A 15,528-nucleotide genomic window follows, 5' to 3' on the forward strand; every position below is an offset into this window, starting at 1 on the left:
CCAAAGTATTTTTCAGTTTGAGAGGGTCGGTTTTTAAAAAATAATATGTTTATATATTTTGTTCTTTCCCCAGGATTCTTCTTCCTCCCCTTCCAAGAGAATCAAATAATAAAATTATTTTTCTGGACAAAAAAAAGGAAAGGAAAAAATCTGTACAACTGATCAATAAATTTAAATATTTGAAAACATATATAATGTGCAACACCTGTAAACCTCCCACTTCCTAGCTATGATAGATTAGGAGCATCCTCAATTTGAGAAAGTTTGAGAAACAATTGAAAGAGCAATTAATAACACTCAACCAGGTCCTTGGCATATGGTAGATGTTTCTCCGATTCTACTGACTGATTCACTAATATACTACAGACAAGCAGAGTCAGAAAAGCAGTCAGACATTCAAGGGAAGAAGTAACTTCAAGGAACAGGCAACAGAGAAGAAAGCCTGTTATGGACTTAGGAGAGACGGAGCTAAATCTAACAAATAGTAAATATAGAGGGAAGCAGATCCTGGAAACCCAGAAGAGCAATTTATTCAGAAAAAAATGCCGACCCAAGGGGAACTGGTAAGAGCTACATGACCAAAGTAAGACTTTCAAGGCTTCTTAGTTCATCAGTCAGTAAGCATTTATCAAGTGCTAATTGTGTGCTAAGCACTATGGACAGAAATAAGGAAAAAAAGACATTATCTACAAGGAACTTACAATCTAATGGAAACTGAAAGGGAATTGGATTGAGAAAGAAGGGACCCAGTTTAGGAGTGCAAATGATAGAAAAGGAAGACTTGATTAATCTATCAGCCAGCCTTCTTTAAATGGAAACTTTGGGAACTCTTTGCTAGTCCTTCCAAGTAGCAGACGCTACTCAGAGTATTGAAGGATTGTAAATATCAAATCTCTTATCATCTTGAAGGATGATGAGTTTCCTGGGAGCGTGCTGATGATGGAGTCCAAGTTCAAAGAGGGCTTGTTGAATCATTTTTCAGTTCTGTCCAACTCTTTATAACACCATTCGGGGTTTTCTTGGCAAAGATACTGGAGCAGTTTGCCATTTCCTTCTCCAGCTCATTTCACAGACGAGGAAATTGAGGAAAGTGACCTACTTGTCTAGAGTCACACAGCTAGTAAGTGTTTGAGGCCAGATTTGAACATAAAAGAGGAGAGCTTTCCTTTCTCCAAGCCCAGTACTACCCACTTCCCACTTAATTGCCCCAAGGAATATAACTAGGGAAAAAAGAGATGCCTTGGCTAGCCAGCCTCCTTTAAATGGAGATCCTAGTATAAACTCTCCACTCTCCAAAGATGTAAAAGAGGTACCCCAAAGAGATAGGAGCTCTAGGGCCAAAGTCATCTTGCAGGATAGAGGTTCCTGGGACATGATGGAGAAAGTCCATAGGAGTATAGTCTGGTGAAAGGGGAAGCCTAGTGGGGTGGCTTCTGAACATGGAACCCCATTACTTCTTCCCTATCTCAATTTAAGGCATGTGGAGCCTCTCGCAGCTCAAAAATACATAGAATTTCAGACAGAGAGCTGATTGGAACCAATAAAAAAACTTCCCTGACAACCATAAAGAAAATAGCCATCAGGAACAATGAAATAAAGATATTTGGTTGTCTAATTTTAAAAAAAGTAAGAAATGAGGGGGAGGAACTGAAAATTTAGTTCTAATTTTGTCAGTCTAGAAAGAGGCTGGGTGTGGTAGTAATACCCAACCTCAGGGTTTTTAGCATTGGCAAAGATATATCCTTGGGGGCTGGAACATTACCAATCAAACCAAACTGTTTTTTTACAAGCTCATAACTTGGCAATATGTTTCCTGGATGTGTGCCTCACTACCATTTGTACTATAAGTTTGAGTTCACTTTTCATATAGCAACTATATATTTATGGGAGGGTCTAACCTCAAGCTTATGGGAGAATGTTTTTTTTTAAAATATATTTCTTCATTTAATATTTTATTTTTCCCCATTTACATGTAAAACTTTGAGTTCCAGATCTCTCTCTTCCTCTCTCCCCACTTCCCTATATTGAAAAGGCATGTGTAAAGTTATGCAAAACATTTCCATAAAAGTCATGTTGGGAAAGAAAACATAGCCAGGTCCCTCCAAAAAAGAACCCTCAAGAAAAATAAAGTAAAAAAAAAGTATGCTTCAATCCATATTCAGACACAATCAATTCTTTTTCTGTGTATGGATATCATTTTTTCTTTTTTTTTTATTTTGAGGTTGTATTTTATTATTATTATTATTATTTTTAAATAACTTTTTATTGACAGAACCTATGCCAGGGTATTTTTTTACAACATTATCCCTTGCACTCACTTCTGTTCCGATTTTTCCCCTCCCTCCCTCCGCCCTCTCCCCAAAGATGGCAAGCAGTCCTATACATGTTAAATAGATTGCAGTGGATCTTGGATATAATATATGTGTGCAGAACCGAACAGTTTTCTTGTTGCACAAGGAGAATTGGATTTAGAAGGTATAAATAACCTGGGAAGAACAAAAATGCAAGCAGTTTACATTCATTTCCTAGTGTTCTTTCTTTGGGTGTAGTTGCTTCTGTCCATCCTTGATCAATTGAAACTCAGTTGGATCTTGTCTTTGTTGAAGAAATCCACTTCCATCAGAATACATCCTCATACAGTATCGCTGTTGAGGTATATAATGATTTCCTGGTTCTGCTCATTTCGCTCAGCATCAGTTCATGCAAGTCTCGCCAATCCTCTCTGTATTCGTCCTGTTGGTCATTTTTTACAGAACAATAATATTCCATAACATTCATATACCACAATTTACTCAACCATTTTCCAATTGATGGGCATCCATTCATTTTCCAGCTTCTGGCCACTACAAACAGGGCTGCCACAAACATTTTGGCACATACAGATCCTTTTCCCTTTTTTAGTATCTCTTTGGGGTATAAGCCCAGTAGAGACACTGCTGGATCAAAGGGTATGCACAGTTTGATAACTTTTTGGGCATAGTTCCAAATTTGGATAGCATTTTTTCATCATAAGTCCTTCAAAGTTATCTTGGATCATTGCATTGCTGAGAGTAGCAAAATCATTCACAGCTGATAATCTTACAATATTGCTGTTATATTGTACACAGTACAATTTACTTTGCATTAACTTATGGAAGTCTTTCCAGGTTTTTTCTGAGAGCATCTTTTCTTATCACAAAATACTATCCCCTCATAAAATCATATACCATAATTTATTCAACCATTTCCCAATTGGTGGCCATCCCCTCAATTTCCAATTCTTTGCCCCAAGAAAAGAAAAACTATAAATGATTTTGAACATATAGGTCTTTTCCTTTTTTTTTTTAAATTTCATTTGGAATACATGCCTAGATCAAAGGTACGCATGGTTTTATAGCCCTTTGGCCATAGTTCCAAATTGCTCTACAGAATGGTTGAATCAGTTCACAATTTCACCAACAGTGCCTCAATGTCTTATTTTTCCCACATTCCGTCCAACATTTGTCATTTTCCTTTTCTGGCCTATTAGTCAATGTAATAGGTATTAAGTAGCACTTCAGAATTATTTTATTTTGCATTTCTCTAATCAATAGTGAGTTAAATATATTGGATTACTTGCTGTATAGCATATGGGGTGGGGGGAAGAAAGAGACAAAAATTTGGAACACAAGGTTTTGCAAGGGTGAATGTTAAAAAACTATCTTTGCATATATTTTGAAAATAAAAAGCTATTATTAAAAAAGGGAATGATAGAAAAAATATGAGCAGAGTAATTTTCACATAGTTTAATTACTTCATCTGTTCATATATTTTGATCATTTATCAATTGGAAAATGACTCATTTTTTTATGACTATGATTCAGTTCCCTGTATAAGAAATGAGACCTTGACAAAGAAACTTGCCCACCAAATTCTTTTCACAATTACTATTGCTAACTGTATTTCCCACCCCTCATTTATTCTATTCTCTCCACTTTCATCCTGTTCTCCTCAAAAGTGTTTTGCTTTTGACTACCCCTCCCTCCAATATTCTCTTCCTTCTATCACTCCCCCTTCTTATATCCCTTCCCTTCTAACTTTCCTGCAGGGTAAGAGATTTGTATACATGGGGGGAGGGAATGTTTTATAGCTACTGTAATGAAGAGCACACTTAGTGGAGGTTCTTGGGCTATAGAATGGACCTCTCCCTTGAAACTATGGGATTTGCAGCTTGCTTGAGTTCTATTGCAAATTGGTGAGCATCCCAGCATGGGTATTACATTGCCATTTCTCTCTTACACCATATTATCTGCAGGTGACACTATTGGAAGCTTTACAAGCGGTTTGCCAAACCATATCAGTAACTGCAGGTAGCACCAATGTTTCTCCGGTTAAGTGAAATATTATATACTTATGAATTCTATAAGCAGAGTCATACAATGCAAGTAGACATTCCAGAAAGGGAAGAATAAAAGACTCTGCAAACTACTGACACATAGTGGAAGTCTTCTTCCAAATGTTCCTGATTTTTTAGCTTTTCACTCTAGTGACTTCAAAGAAAAGACTTCACCTTGAGTGAGATCTTACCCTCTCATGATTTGAGCTGAGATCTTATCTCACTCCCAGCTGAATATATTTTTGTATATTATTTTGTATGTTCTAAATTGTATAACTTCTCTGATTTTTGCTTTCTGATTTGCTTGGATAAATTCCATTACTAATCATTGTTTGTGATAATCTTTTGTGTAATCATCCAGAATTAGAGGAAATTGAGAAAGGCTTTATGTAACAGGTGGAATTTTTTTTTCTGGTTCCTGAAGGAAAACCAAGGAATCCAAGAGGGAAAGAATTCCAAGCACAGGGAATAATTAGTGAAAATACTAAGTCAATAGATGGAATGTCTTGTTCTAAGTACTGCAAGTAGAACAGTGTAACTAGGTCACACTGGGCCAGTTTTCCCTTGAAGAAAATTTCGTTTCTTTCTTGATTGCATCCTGGAATTATTTCCCAAAGAATATTTCAGGAAAGCTCTATCTTAATTTTAATATTTCTTTATACTTTTAAATTTTAAAAAATTTAATCATTTATGCAAACTAGCTTGGCTTCTTTTCCCACCTGATGTTACCTTATGTGAATTTGCTAAAGCTCTGTGTCTCTAAGCAAATTTTAGAAATTGCTATATGCAGAAGTATTTTATATGTTGATACATGAAAAACTCATTGATATTGTTTTCATGATTTTAACTCATATCTGTTGCTGTGTTCTTATATTGTTTAGACATAGCATATTAATCTGATAGAACTTTGTTTCTCTAATACTATATCCTTACTTTTTGCAATAGTATTTGTGCATCTATGTGAGCAAATAGTCTAAAAAGATAAGAACTGAGGATGCTGAGTGATAGTCACTAATTTATAGTTGAAAAGCTAGAGGTCTTCTACTGTTAGGTGCAGATGTAGACCTTAAAAATGACAAAATTGTAAGGATATTGTTCAGAAAAGTAAAAAGACTTGGAAGAGTTTACAATTAAAATTTTAATGTTAAGGCAGATGAGACAACTCTGGAAATTTTCCTAGTCCTACCTGACTATGGGGAAATTGACAATGTCCTCTCTCTGATTATGAAAAATTACTTTAAAAGGTAGAAGCTGTTTTCTAAGGGTTTCCCACCTTTTAAAATAATTAATGCCTTTGTAGGAGACATTTCTACAAAAAAACAGAATGTACCAATTAAATTGAGAAATACATCTAATTTGCAAGGAAGGCTGAGGCTGTGCCCATGTCTATCGACAGATATCATAGACCCCAAATCGACATTTCCTCTGGAAATGAACCAAGTATGCCATTTAGCTAGGAGACTTGGACTGCATAGGCAAGAGCATTTCTGGAGATACTGTAAGTTATCAAAATCAGACAAAATGATGAGAGAACCTAAGAGAGATAGATCATCACCAATTGTCTTGATTCTGTCTTGCCACCCACTCCAATGACTTTGGAGGAAAGAGTGAGACTGATACTTTTTGTAGTTCTGCCTCACTTAATTCCAATTCATATACATACAAGACATCATTCTCATGAGTAATGTCATTTGTCATTGGTTCTTTTTATGAACAAAGAAGGACAAACAATAATCTGTGAGTAGTTGTTGAGGATGGAGAATATTTCTTCTTATTATTTCTTGTTTTTCTCCTTTCTTCTTTTCTTCTCCTTATTTCTTTTTCTTCTCCTCCTCCTCTTCCTCCTTCTCTTCCTTCTCCTTCTCCTTTTTTTCCCATTACACATGGTCTCTTTCTCTACTTAGGATGTCATACTGATGAGGGTAGGGTCGTGTAGTAGGGATGTGTGTGAGGTTCTCGTTCTCCAAGGCACCAAGGTACGGGGTGAGCTCATAGCAAAGGAAATTGGCTTACTCAAAAGGCTGTGATAAAAAAGACACCAAGATAATGCTCTTGGTGGGCAATTATTCTCGAGAGAAGTGATTCTTGCAAAGAGACATTTTCTGAAGGCCTACTTTATACAGAGATAGAACAATAGAACAGAATAGGCAAGACCACTTAAGTTTGTATATGAAAGGGCATATTCTCTGGATATTCCTCTTCCTGGCTCCAGAGGATGTGGGACCATCTAAGTTTGTATATGAAAGGAGTCATTCTCTGGAAGTTCTTCCTGGTTTCAGAGAATGTAAGTCCCTTTTAAGTTTGTATAACTTTTTGTTGGTGATTTTACATAATTTTACAGGGCTGTCTGGTTTTGCTCTCATCAATACTATACATGTGGGTGTTCTGTCCAACAAAATATAATTTTTGGTTGCTTATATTTTCTAAGCTATCTTGGAGTTTGGAAATTGGATTTCTTAAATTTCCTATTTGTTCATTTTTCAAAAAACTGGAAATAATTACAATTTGCCCTGCAGTTTTCATTTGTGATTTCTTGAAATGTAGCTCTGAAAAAATAGGCTTTTAAATAGATGGAGGTTCAAATGGAGCTATTTTGCTATGCCTTTAAACCCAAATCACTCTGGCTTTCATTGAATGGCTAATAGTAGAAGCAAGCCCAAGCTTCTGTTGCTTATTGTTTGAATTTTGATAATTTAGAGTAAGAGTAAATAGCAATTGCTTTCTGTTCTGGCCAGAAACTTTGATGGTTTTCCCCTCTCTGACTGATATTTTGGTGATGATGAACAGGCCATGTTTTGTCTCAATTCTTGTGTAACCCTTAGTCATTGAGTGGACATTGTTGCAGACAAATTGAGACCTGGGAAAGATCTTAATTTAAAAAGGCCAAGATCACCCACTACATCCTGGGCCATCACCACTTATCTAAATTTTTGTCTTGCCCCTGGATTCCAATAATTCTGGAGGAGAAAATGAGGTGGATGACTTTCTATAGCTCTGCCTCATTAAAAACCATCACCCTTATGATGCACTAGTCCTCTTGGAGAATAAAGGATGAACAACAATAACAAGAGGGAAAGCCTCAGTGAAACCTCTAGGTCCACAGCCAGATGTCACCTAATGTAAATATATACAAACTTTATCTGAAATTTAAGAGGGAAGGATGAAGATCAGCAGCAGCCCACATAAATGTTGTCTATAATTCTGTATAATGCACAGGAAATTGTTGAGTTCCTTTTGAAGAGGCAGAGTATATTGCTTTCAGAAACTGATGCAAGTAGACCCTTGTTGTAGACCCTGAGAACACAAATAAAATTTTATTGTATTAATCAAGTCAATGCTTGAAATGTGACCCTTGTGTATCCATTGTTGTGACCTTGCAGACATAAAAACCACAACCAAAAACGCCTCAAGTTCTCCTGAACTTAAGAGGTCAGTTGCCAATTAAGGGCTCAGTCTCAGCAATTTTGAGTTCTCAAAAGTGGGCCAAAAAAGCAAAGCAAGGTTCTAGCACTTCTCAGTCATAGCCCCAGGATTGGCCCAGGGTCATTCAGGAGAGAGAGAACACTGGCACAAAACTCCAAGGAGATTATCTTTGGAAAGGTTGAAGACCAAGGATACTGAGGGTATGAACACCTGACAGAAGAATATCCATAAATTATTCCCAAAGGATTGTAAAACTGTGCTCATCCTTTAATACAGCAATACCTACTGGATCTGTATCCCAAAGAAATGAAAAGAGGAGAAAACCTATTTTTACAAAAATATTTATAAATGTTCTTTTTATGGTGGCAAAGAAATGGAAATTGAGGGGAGGCCAACCAATTGGGGAGTAGTTGAACAAATTGTGGCGTTTGATTATAATGGAATATTATTGTGCTATAAGAAATGACAAGCAGGATGCTTTCAGAAAACCTGGAATAACTTACATGAAATTATGCCAAATGAAGTGAGCAGAACCAGAAGAACATTGTACTTAGCAACAGCAATATTGTAGGATTATCATCCATGAATGACTTAGCTATTCTCAGCAATATAAAGATACAAGATAATGCCAAAGGACTCATTAAGAAAAATGCTATCCACATCCAGAGAAAGAACCGATGGAGTCTGAATGCATATCAAAACATACTATTTTTTACTTTATTTTTATGGGCTTTTTTATCTGTGTTTTTTTTACAACATGATTAATATGGAAATATATTTTTGTGGCTGCAAATGTACAGTTTATATCAAATTACTTACTGTCTCAAAGAGGAGGAAGGTGAAAAAAGGAGGAGGAGAATTTAGAACTCAATTTTTTTAATGTTAAAAATTGTTTTTACATGTAAATGAAAAAATATTGTTTATAAAAAATCAAAAGAAAAAGAAAACTTCTGTCAGGTAATCACCAGAGTAATAGACACCCCCCCACCCAATCTGTTAACAACTATAGATTGGAGTGTCATACATATTGTACTAGTTCCAGAAATATAGCATGGATAGTCCAAAAGTTGATGTCTTCTTTTATAGCTTCAGGAGACCAAAGTGGATTCTTGGGAAGAAAGTCCTCATGAACCCCAAAATAGTCACACTAACCACATCAACAATTCCTTATGATTTTATTGTGCCTGGACTCATATTAATTCATACTGTGTATGGTGGTAAAAATTGACAATGTGGATGACAAAGCTATCTTTGACAGTGGAACTCTAGTCACTACCATTTTCCAATCTCTTTATCACAAATATTTGAGGAAAAAAATACCTTTAAAATCAATTACAAAATTTGGACAAGGTAATGTGAGTGATAAAGATCATTCATACCTAGTAATCTTGACAGTCTCTAAGAGAACTGTTGGTGTCCAGTACATTGCAAACTTTTTAAGATGCAGGAATTGTTTTTACCTTTCTTCACAGGGCCAATATTTAGTACATTGCCTGACATATGTTGTTGTTGTAGTAATAGTGTTGTAATAGCTGGTGTTCAGTCAATCAGTCTTTTTTGAGTCTTCATGACCCTGTATTGGGTTTTCCTGGCAAATATAGTGGAATGATTTTCCATTTTCTTCTCTAGGGAATTAGGCTAACAGAGATTGACTGTTCTCAACAATGAGGTGATTTAAGGCTATTCCAATGGACTTGTGATGGAAAATGCCATCTGCATCCAGAGAGAGAGAACTATGGAGACTGGATGTGGATCAAAGTATAATATTTCACCTTTGTTGTTGTTTGTTTGCTTATTTTTTCTTTCTTATGTTTTTCCCCTTTTGATCTGATTTTTCTTGCACAGAATGATGAATATGGAAATATCTTTAGAAGAAAAAAACAGGGACAGCTAGGTGGCACAGTGGATAGAGCACCAGCCCTGAAGTCAGGAGGACCTGAGTTCAAATCTGACCTCAGACACTTAACACTTCCTAGCTGTGTGACCCTGGGCAAGTCACTTAACCCCAATTGTCTCAGCAAAAGAAGAAGAAGAAGAAAACAAAAACAAAAGTGTGAGCATTCAGTCATTGAAGGTAAAGTACTTCTGAAATGGACACACACATAATCTCAAGGACTCAAGGACTTTCCAAGTATTTGGTGGTTATTTGTTGTAAGTTTGTTTAAAATTGTAATAATAATAACAGCTAACATTGATATGTCACTTTAAGGTTTGCAAAATGCTATCCTTTTTTTTTTTTACATGACCAAACTGTTATTTTGCTGTACAAAAAGAATCAGACTCTGAAATATTGTACAATTAGCTTGTGAAGGAAATCAAAAATGCAGGTGGGCATGATATAGGAATTGGGAATTCAATGTAATGGTTTTTAGTCATCACCCAGAGTTCTTTCTCTGGGCGTAGCTGGTTCAGTTCATTACTGCTCCATTGGAAATGATTTGGTTGATCTCGTTGCTGAGGATGGCCAGGTCTATCAGAACTGGTCATCATATAGTATTGTTGTTGAAGTATATAATGATCTCCTGGTCCTGCTCATTTCACTTAGCATCAGTTCGTGTAAGTCTCTCCAGGCCTTTCTGAAATCATCCTGTTGGTCATTTCTTACAGAACAATAATATTACATAATATTCATATACCACAATTTATTCAGCCATCCTCCAACTGATGGACATCCACTCAGTTTCCAGTTTCTAGCCACTACAAAGGGGGCTGCCACAAACATTCGTGCACATACAGGTCCCTTTCCCTTCTTTATGATCTCTTTGGGATATAAGCCCAGTAGTAACACTGCTGGATCAAAGGGTATGCACAGTTTGATAACTTTTTGAGCATAGTTCCAAACTACTCTCCAGAATGGTTGGATTCATTCACAACTCCACCAACAATGCATCAATGTCCCAGTTTTCCCGCATCCCCTCCAACAATCATCATTATTTTTTCCTGTCATCTTAGCCAATCTGACAGTTGTGTAGTGGTATCTTAGAGTTGTCCTAATTTAAAATGCTATCCTTTCAACAAAGCATCAAAGCACATGATATTATTATTCCCATTGTACAGATGAAGAAGCTGAGATAGATAGAGGTTAAGAGTGTGTCTGATGCTGAATTTGAGTTCTGGTTCTCCTGACTTGGGTCTAGTACTGTATCTACTTTACCACCTTGTTGTTGCTAAACCATTGAATGATCTTACTCTTAAACATGAGAGTAATGAAACCCCAAAGCAGAAAGGCAGGAAAGTAAAAATTGTCCTAAAATCTACATTGCCTTTTAGAGATAGATGGACAGGCAAATATGAGGGGGGGGGGTATATTTAAAATAATCAATTTAATTAATTAATTAATTAAACTAAATCATGGATTTAATTGCTTTATTATCCATGCATCAAGCTTATGCAGACTAAAGCAAATCTTTTTTCCACACACACATGCCAGGAAAATTTAGGAACTGTCTTATACCAAATAAGTGATAATCATCACAAGCTAGTTGTATTTGTTGGGAGAGCTTTGACTGATAGTTTCTTTAACCTCTCCATAAGCTTGAGTGCTTGACTTTAAAGTAGGATATCACTAAGAAGTTCAAAGACTATGCATATAGAACAAAACTTTAAGTACTAACTGATAAAGAATGATAGATATTTTGATCAATGCCAAGTTTAGATATTACTTGCCAGAGATAGGTATTAGCACTAGCCAAGTATGATTTCAGTATATGCTACAGGCGTGGAAAAATTAGTGTGGATGAAGATGCTTCGTCCAGAATACTACAGTAATACTAGAAAGTGTGAGAGCAATCTGTGACACACAAGGAACTGGAGTAGAGCCACATGGAAGTATGGTTAAGAGCTTGGAACTTCTACCAAACTGAATACCAAATATGTATGTACTTAAGCCTTATTTCATTGAACCAATCTTCCTTGCCTCAGTTGTCTGCAGATGACTGACAGTGAGAACAGATGGCTGATGAAGGAGTAAGAGAAGTGATACAAGCCAAAAATTCAAGGTAGTGATTCTAAACATCTTGAGTTCCAAGCTCCAGTTAACAGAAGGCATCTTATTGATGAGACAACTGACTGGCAGATGCTGGAGCTATAGTGGAGAGCTCTATGGCACTGTGGGTGTATCCCAATACGTAGAACCAGTAAGTAGCAGGTGCTAAATAAGAGTACACTGCATATCTAAGAAAAAATATTAATGCTATATACTCTTATGTTTTAGGCACAAGTCTGCCAAAAGCAATTTTATTAATTTAACATTATTCCAATCCAAGTATTTTTAGCTTAGAGAAATATCTAAACTGACATAGACCTCCCATTTCCTCCTATCCCATAATTTCTCCCAAACTTCTCTCAATCAGAAGATAATTTGAAGCAACATTTATAGGAAACTTAAACAAGGAAAACATTACCCTATTATAAAATACAAGTTTGAATTGACACTACTCAGAGGTATACTGGAGTCAGCTCAAACTGACTTACCTATTATTAATTTTTCAATAAAGGCATTAACACTTGGATTATGCAAACTACAAATCAAAATTTAATTTGTTCTTTTGTTGATATCTAGAATTAAGAAAGTAATGAGAAAATGTTAATAATGCAAATTAAGCTTTAAAGTTCATCATAGGAAAATTAGACACAAATGAACTATTTGCAGAGTTGTATAATCCAACCATTCTGAAGAGTACTTTGGAACTATGCCCAAAGTATGGTAAAACTGTGTATACCCTTTGACCCACCTATACCATTACTAGGTCTGTATCCCAGAGATTTTTTTCAAAAGGGAAAGGAACTATACTTACATATATGTACAATATGGCAGCTCTTTTTGTACTGACAAAAAAAATTTGAAAATTGAGAGAATACTCAAGAACTGGGAAATGGCTAAACAAGTTGTGGTATATGATTGTGATGAAATACTTATTGTGTTATAAGAAATGATGAGCAACCTGTATGTGCACGAATGTTTGTGGCAGCCCTTTTTGTAGTGGCTAGAAACTGGAAACTGAATGGATGTCCATCAGTTGGAGAATGGCTGAATAAATTGGGATATAAAATGGAATAAGGAAGAATGACCAATAGGATACAAGGGCCTGAGATTTAACAACCGATGGGAAATGAAGGACAGAATCAAAAGCCCAATACGATGATGACACCCGATGGACCGGACCAAACAGACAACCAAAATTTTCAATGAGCAGAGAACTGAACTAATTAAAAAAAGAACCGGGAGATTAAAAAACATTGTTTCCCATTTTATAAGTTTTGATTTTTTCATTTTTTAAAATTTGATTCTTTTTGCAAAAAAAATGTTTTGGCTGTATACTTATTTGGGTATCAAGTTATATTTTAAATATTTAACATCATGTCATCCCCAAGGGGGGGGAAGAGGTGAAAAATTGGAAAAGAGGTTTCAATTGTTAAGCAAAGTTACCCATGTATATATCCCTAAAAGCTATTAAATAAAAAAAAAAAAAAAAAAAAAAAGAAATGATGAGCAGCATGTATTCAGAAAAAACTGACAAGACTTTTATGAAATGGTACAAAGTGAAGTGAGTAGAATTAAGAGAACAGAAACAGTAATATTATATGATGAACAACTGTGAATAACTTGGCTATTCTCAGCAATACAAAGATCCAAGACTTATCCAAAGGACTTATGATGAAAAATGCTATTCACCTCCAGAAAAAGAACTGATGAAGTCTGAATGCAGATTGAAGCATATTTTTTTAAAAACCTTCTTTATTTTTGTTGAATAGTGAGGGATTTTGGTCTGTTTTTTTTTTTTTTTTTTGCATCATGGCTATTATGGAAATACGTTTTGTATGACTGGACAGGTATAATCTATGTAAAATTGCTTCAGAATGGGGAAAGAGAGTAGTAGGCTTGTATGGATCATAACTCTTCCCTTCCAGGTGTTGGGGAGACAATTAATTATCTTTTTTTTTAAATTTAATAGCCTTTTATTTACAGGATATATGCACGGGTAACTTTACAGCATTAACAATTGCCAAACCTCTTGTTCCAATTTTTCATCTCTTACCCCCCACCCCCAGATGGCAGGACGACCAGTAATTTAAGTACATTAAAATATAAATTAGATAAAAATAAGTATATGACCAAATTTATTTTTTGGCAAAAAAGAATGACCTGAAAATTGTACAATTAGTTTGGAAGGAAATCAAAATGAGGTGGGTAAAATGGGATTGGGAATTCAATGTAATGGTTTTAGTCATCCCAGAGTTTTCTTCTGTAGCTTTAGTTATTACTGCTCCATTGGAAATGATTTTTGATCCTTCTGAGGGATGGCCAGGTCCATCAGAACTGGTCATCATCTATATTGTTGTTAAGATATAATGATCTCCTGGTCCTGCTCATTTCACTCAGCATCAGTTCGTGTAAGTCTCTCCAGGCCTTTCTGAAATCATCCTGTTGGTCATTTCTTACAGAACAGTAATATTCCATGAAAATTAATTATCTTAACTAATAAAAATATTTCTTGTTTTAAGTTTGGAATTCTTAATTCATCTTTTAAAAGCTTTAGCTTTTGTTCTTTGCCTTTGAAACACTTTCCTAAAGGGAAAAGGCTGGGAAGACTAGAGATATCTATATGTTTCCATTTTAACTAAAAAGGAAGATCTTAATATGCTTTCATACACCCCAGAGCCATGAATACCTTGCATGATTTAGGAAATATGAATGAAGAAAGGACTCAAGAACTGGTAAGAAGTAGGTTTTACTAGCTCAAGATGGCAGAAGATGCCACCAAGAAGCATGAAACTTATGCCAGATATGTAGAAAGAAAAGCATTACCTTTTTTAGCATATTTGGAAAATCTGTCAGCAATCATCTGGAACTTGTTTGTGATGACTTTATAGCTCTAAAAGGATAAAGCAAAAATATGTCATAATTTTGTTAAGACTGGCCATTTCACCAGGGAAACACAAACATGACTGATAAGAAACAAAAAAAATTTCTGTGTCATTGTAATTGGAAAACTAATTTTTGGTATACAAATTCACTACTAGGATTCTTTCTGATGGAGGTAACAGTTTTATGGACAAACTATTTAAGGAAGATCTCAGAAAGTCTAGAACAACTTCTTAGCATGCACAAGGAGAATCACACCTCGAATTTTCAACTGCATACCATCGAACATATTGGAACTTAAACAACTAAACGCTGCAGCCAACAGCGCTTATTCTAGTATATGCATGTAATTCCACCAAGAATGATGCTAATGGCTTTGCACTAAATTTGCTCATGTTTGGATGAGAATGAGGTTTTCCTATTGACTTATGTTCCAGAACCTGTGGTAATGCAATTATTCCCACTCATTACATCCTTTGTAAGGAAATTTCCTTTGAAGGAAAAACTAAGAGAAGTCTATCAGTCACTGCATCATTTCAGAAAATCTGTAAAGGGGGGGAAGACATCATGTTTGAGTCCATTGTCAATACCTTCAATAAAAAGTTCTGTTGAGAAACTGTAGCATTGAAGGAACTTACAAGTTAGTTGGTCAATTGAAAGTTAACTCATATACAGCTATTCAGAGACTAAGTAATTTTTTACAGTTTTTTTTTTTTTTTTACCTTTTTACAGAACTGCCTCAGAGAATGAAGAGTTCTGTCAAGAGTATTCACCACAATCACCTATTGCCTGTAGGAGAATTAGTTTAATTTTTTAAATATTTAAGTGGAGAGGAATGATAGATATACATTGTGATGAATGTTGAACAAAAGAGATTATCCACTAG

General features: G+C 35.5%; 1 long non-coding RNA gene across 2 annotated transcripts in view; it reads right to left on the bottom strand.

Moving 5' to 3' along the window:
- Positions 1-5,484: 5,484 nt before the first annotated feature.
- Positions 5,485-15,528, bottom strand: part of LOC116420727 — a 40,051-nt gene continuing 30,007 nt past the window's right edge. The window contains exons 3-5 of one of the 2 annotated variants that reach the window (XR_004231139.1): positions 14,586-14,652; positions 7,490-7,648; positions 5,485-6,375 (exon numbers count right to left, since the gene is read on the bottom strand). This is a non-coding gene — a long non-coding RNA (uncharacterized LOC116420727). Of the gene's footprint in view, positions 7,649-14,585; positions 14,653-15,528 lie in introns of both variants that reach the window. The other variant, XR_004231138.1, reaches the window with a different exon arrangement.

Source organism: Sarcophilus harrisii, chromosome 1, assembly GCF_902635505.1.
Source record: "Sarcophilus harrisii chromosome 1, mSarHar1.11, whole genome shotgun sequence".
Lineage (NCBI taxonomy): Eukaryota > Metazoa > Chordata > Mammalia > Dasyuromorphia > Dasyuridae > Sarcophilus > Sarcophilus harrisii.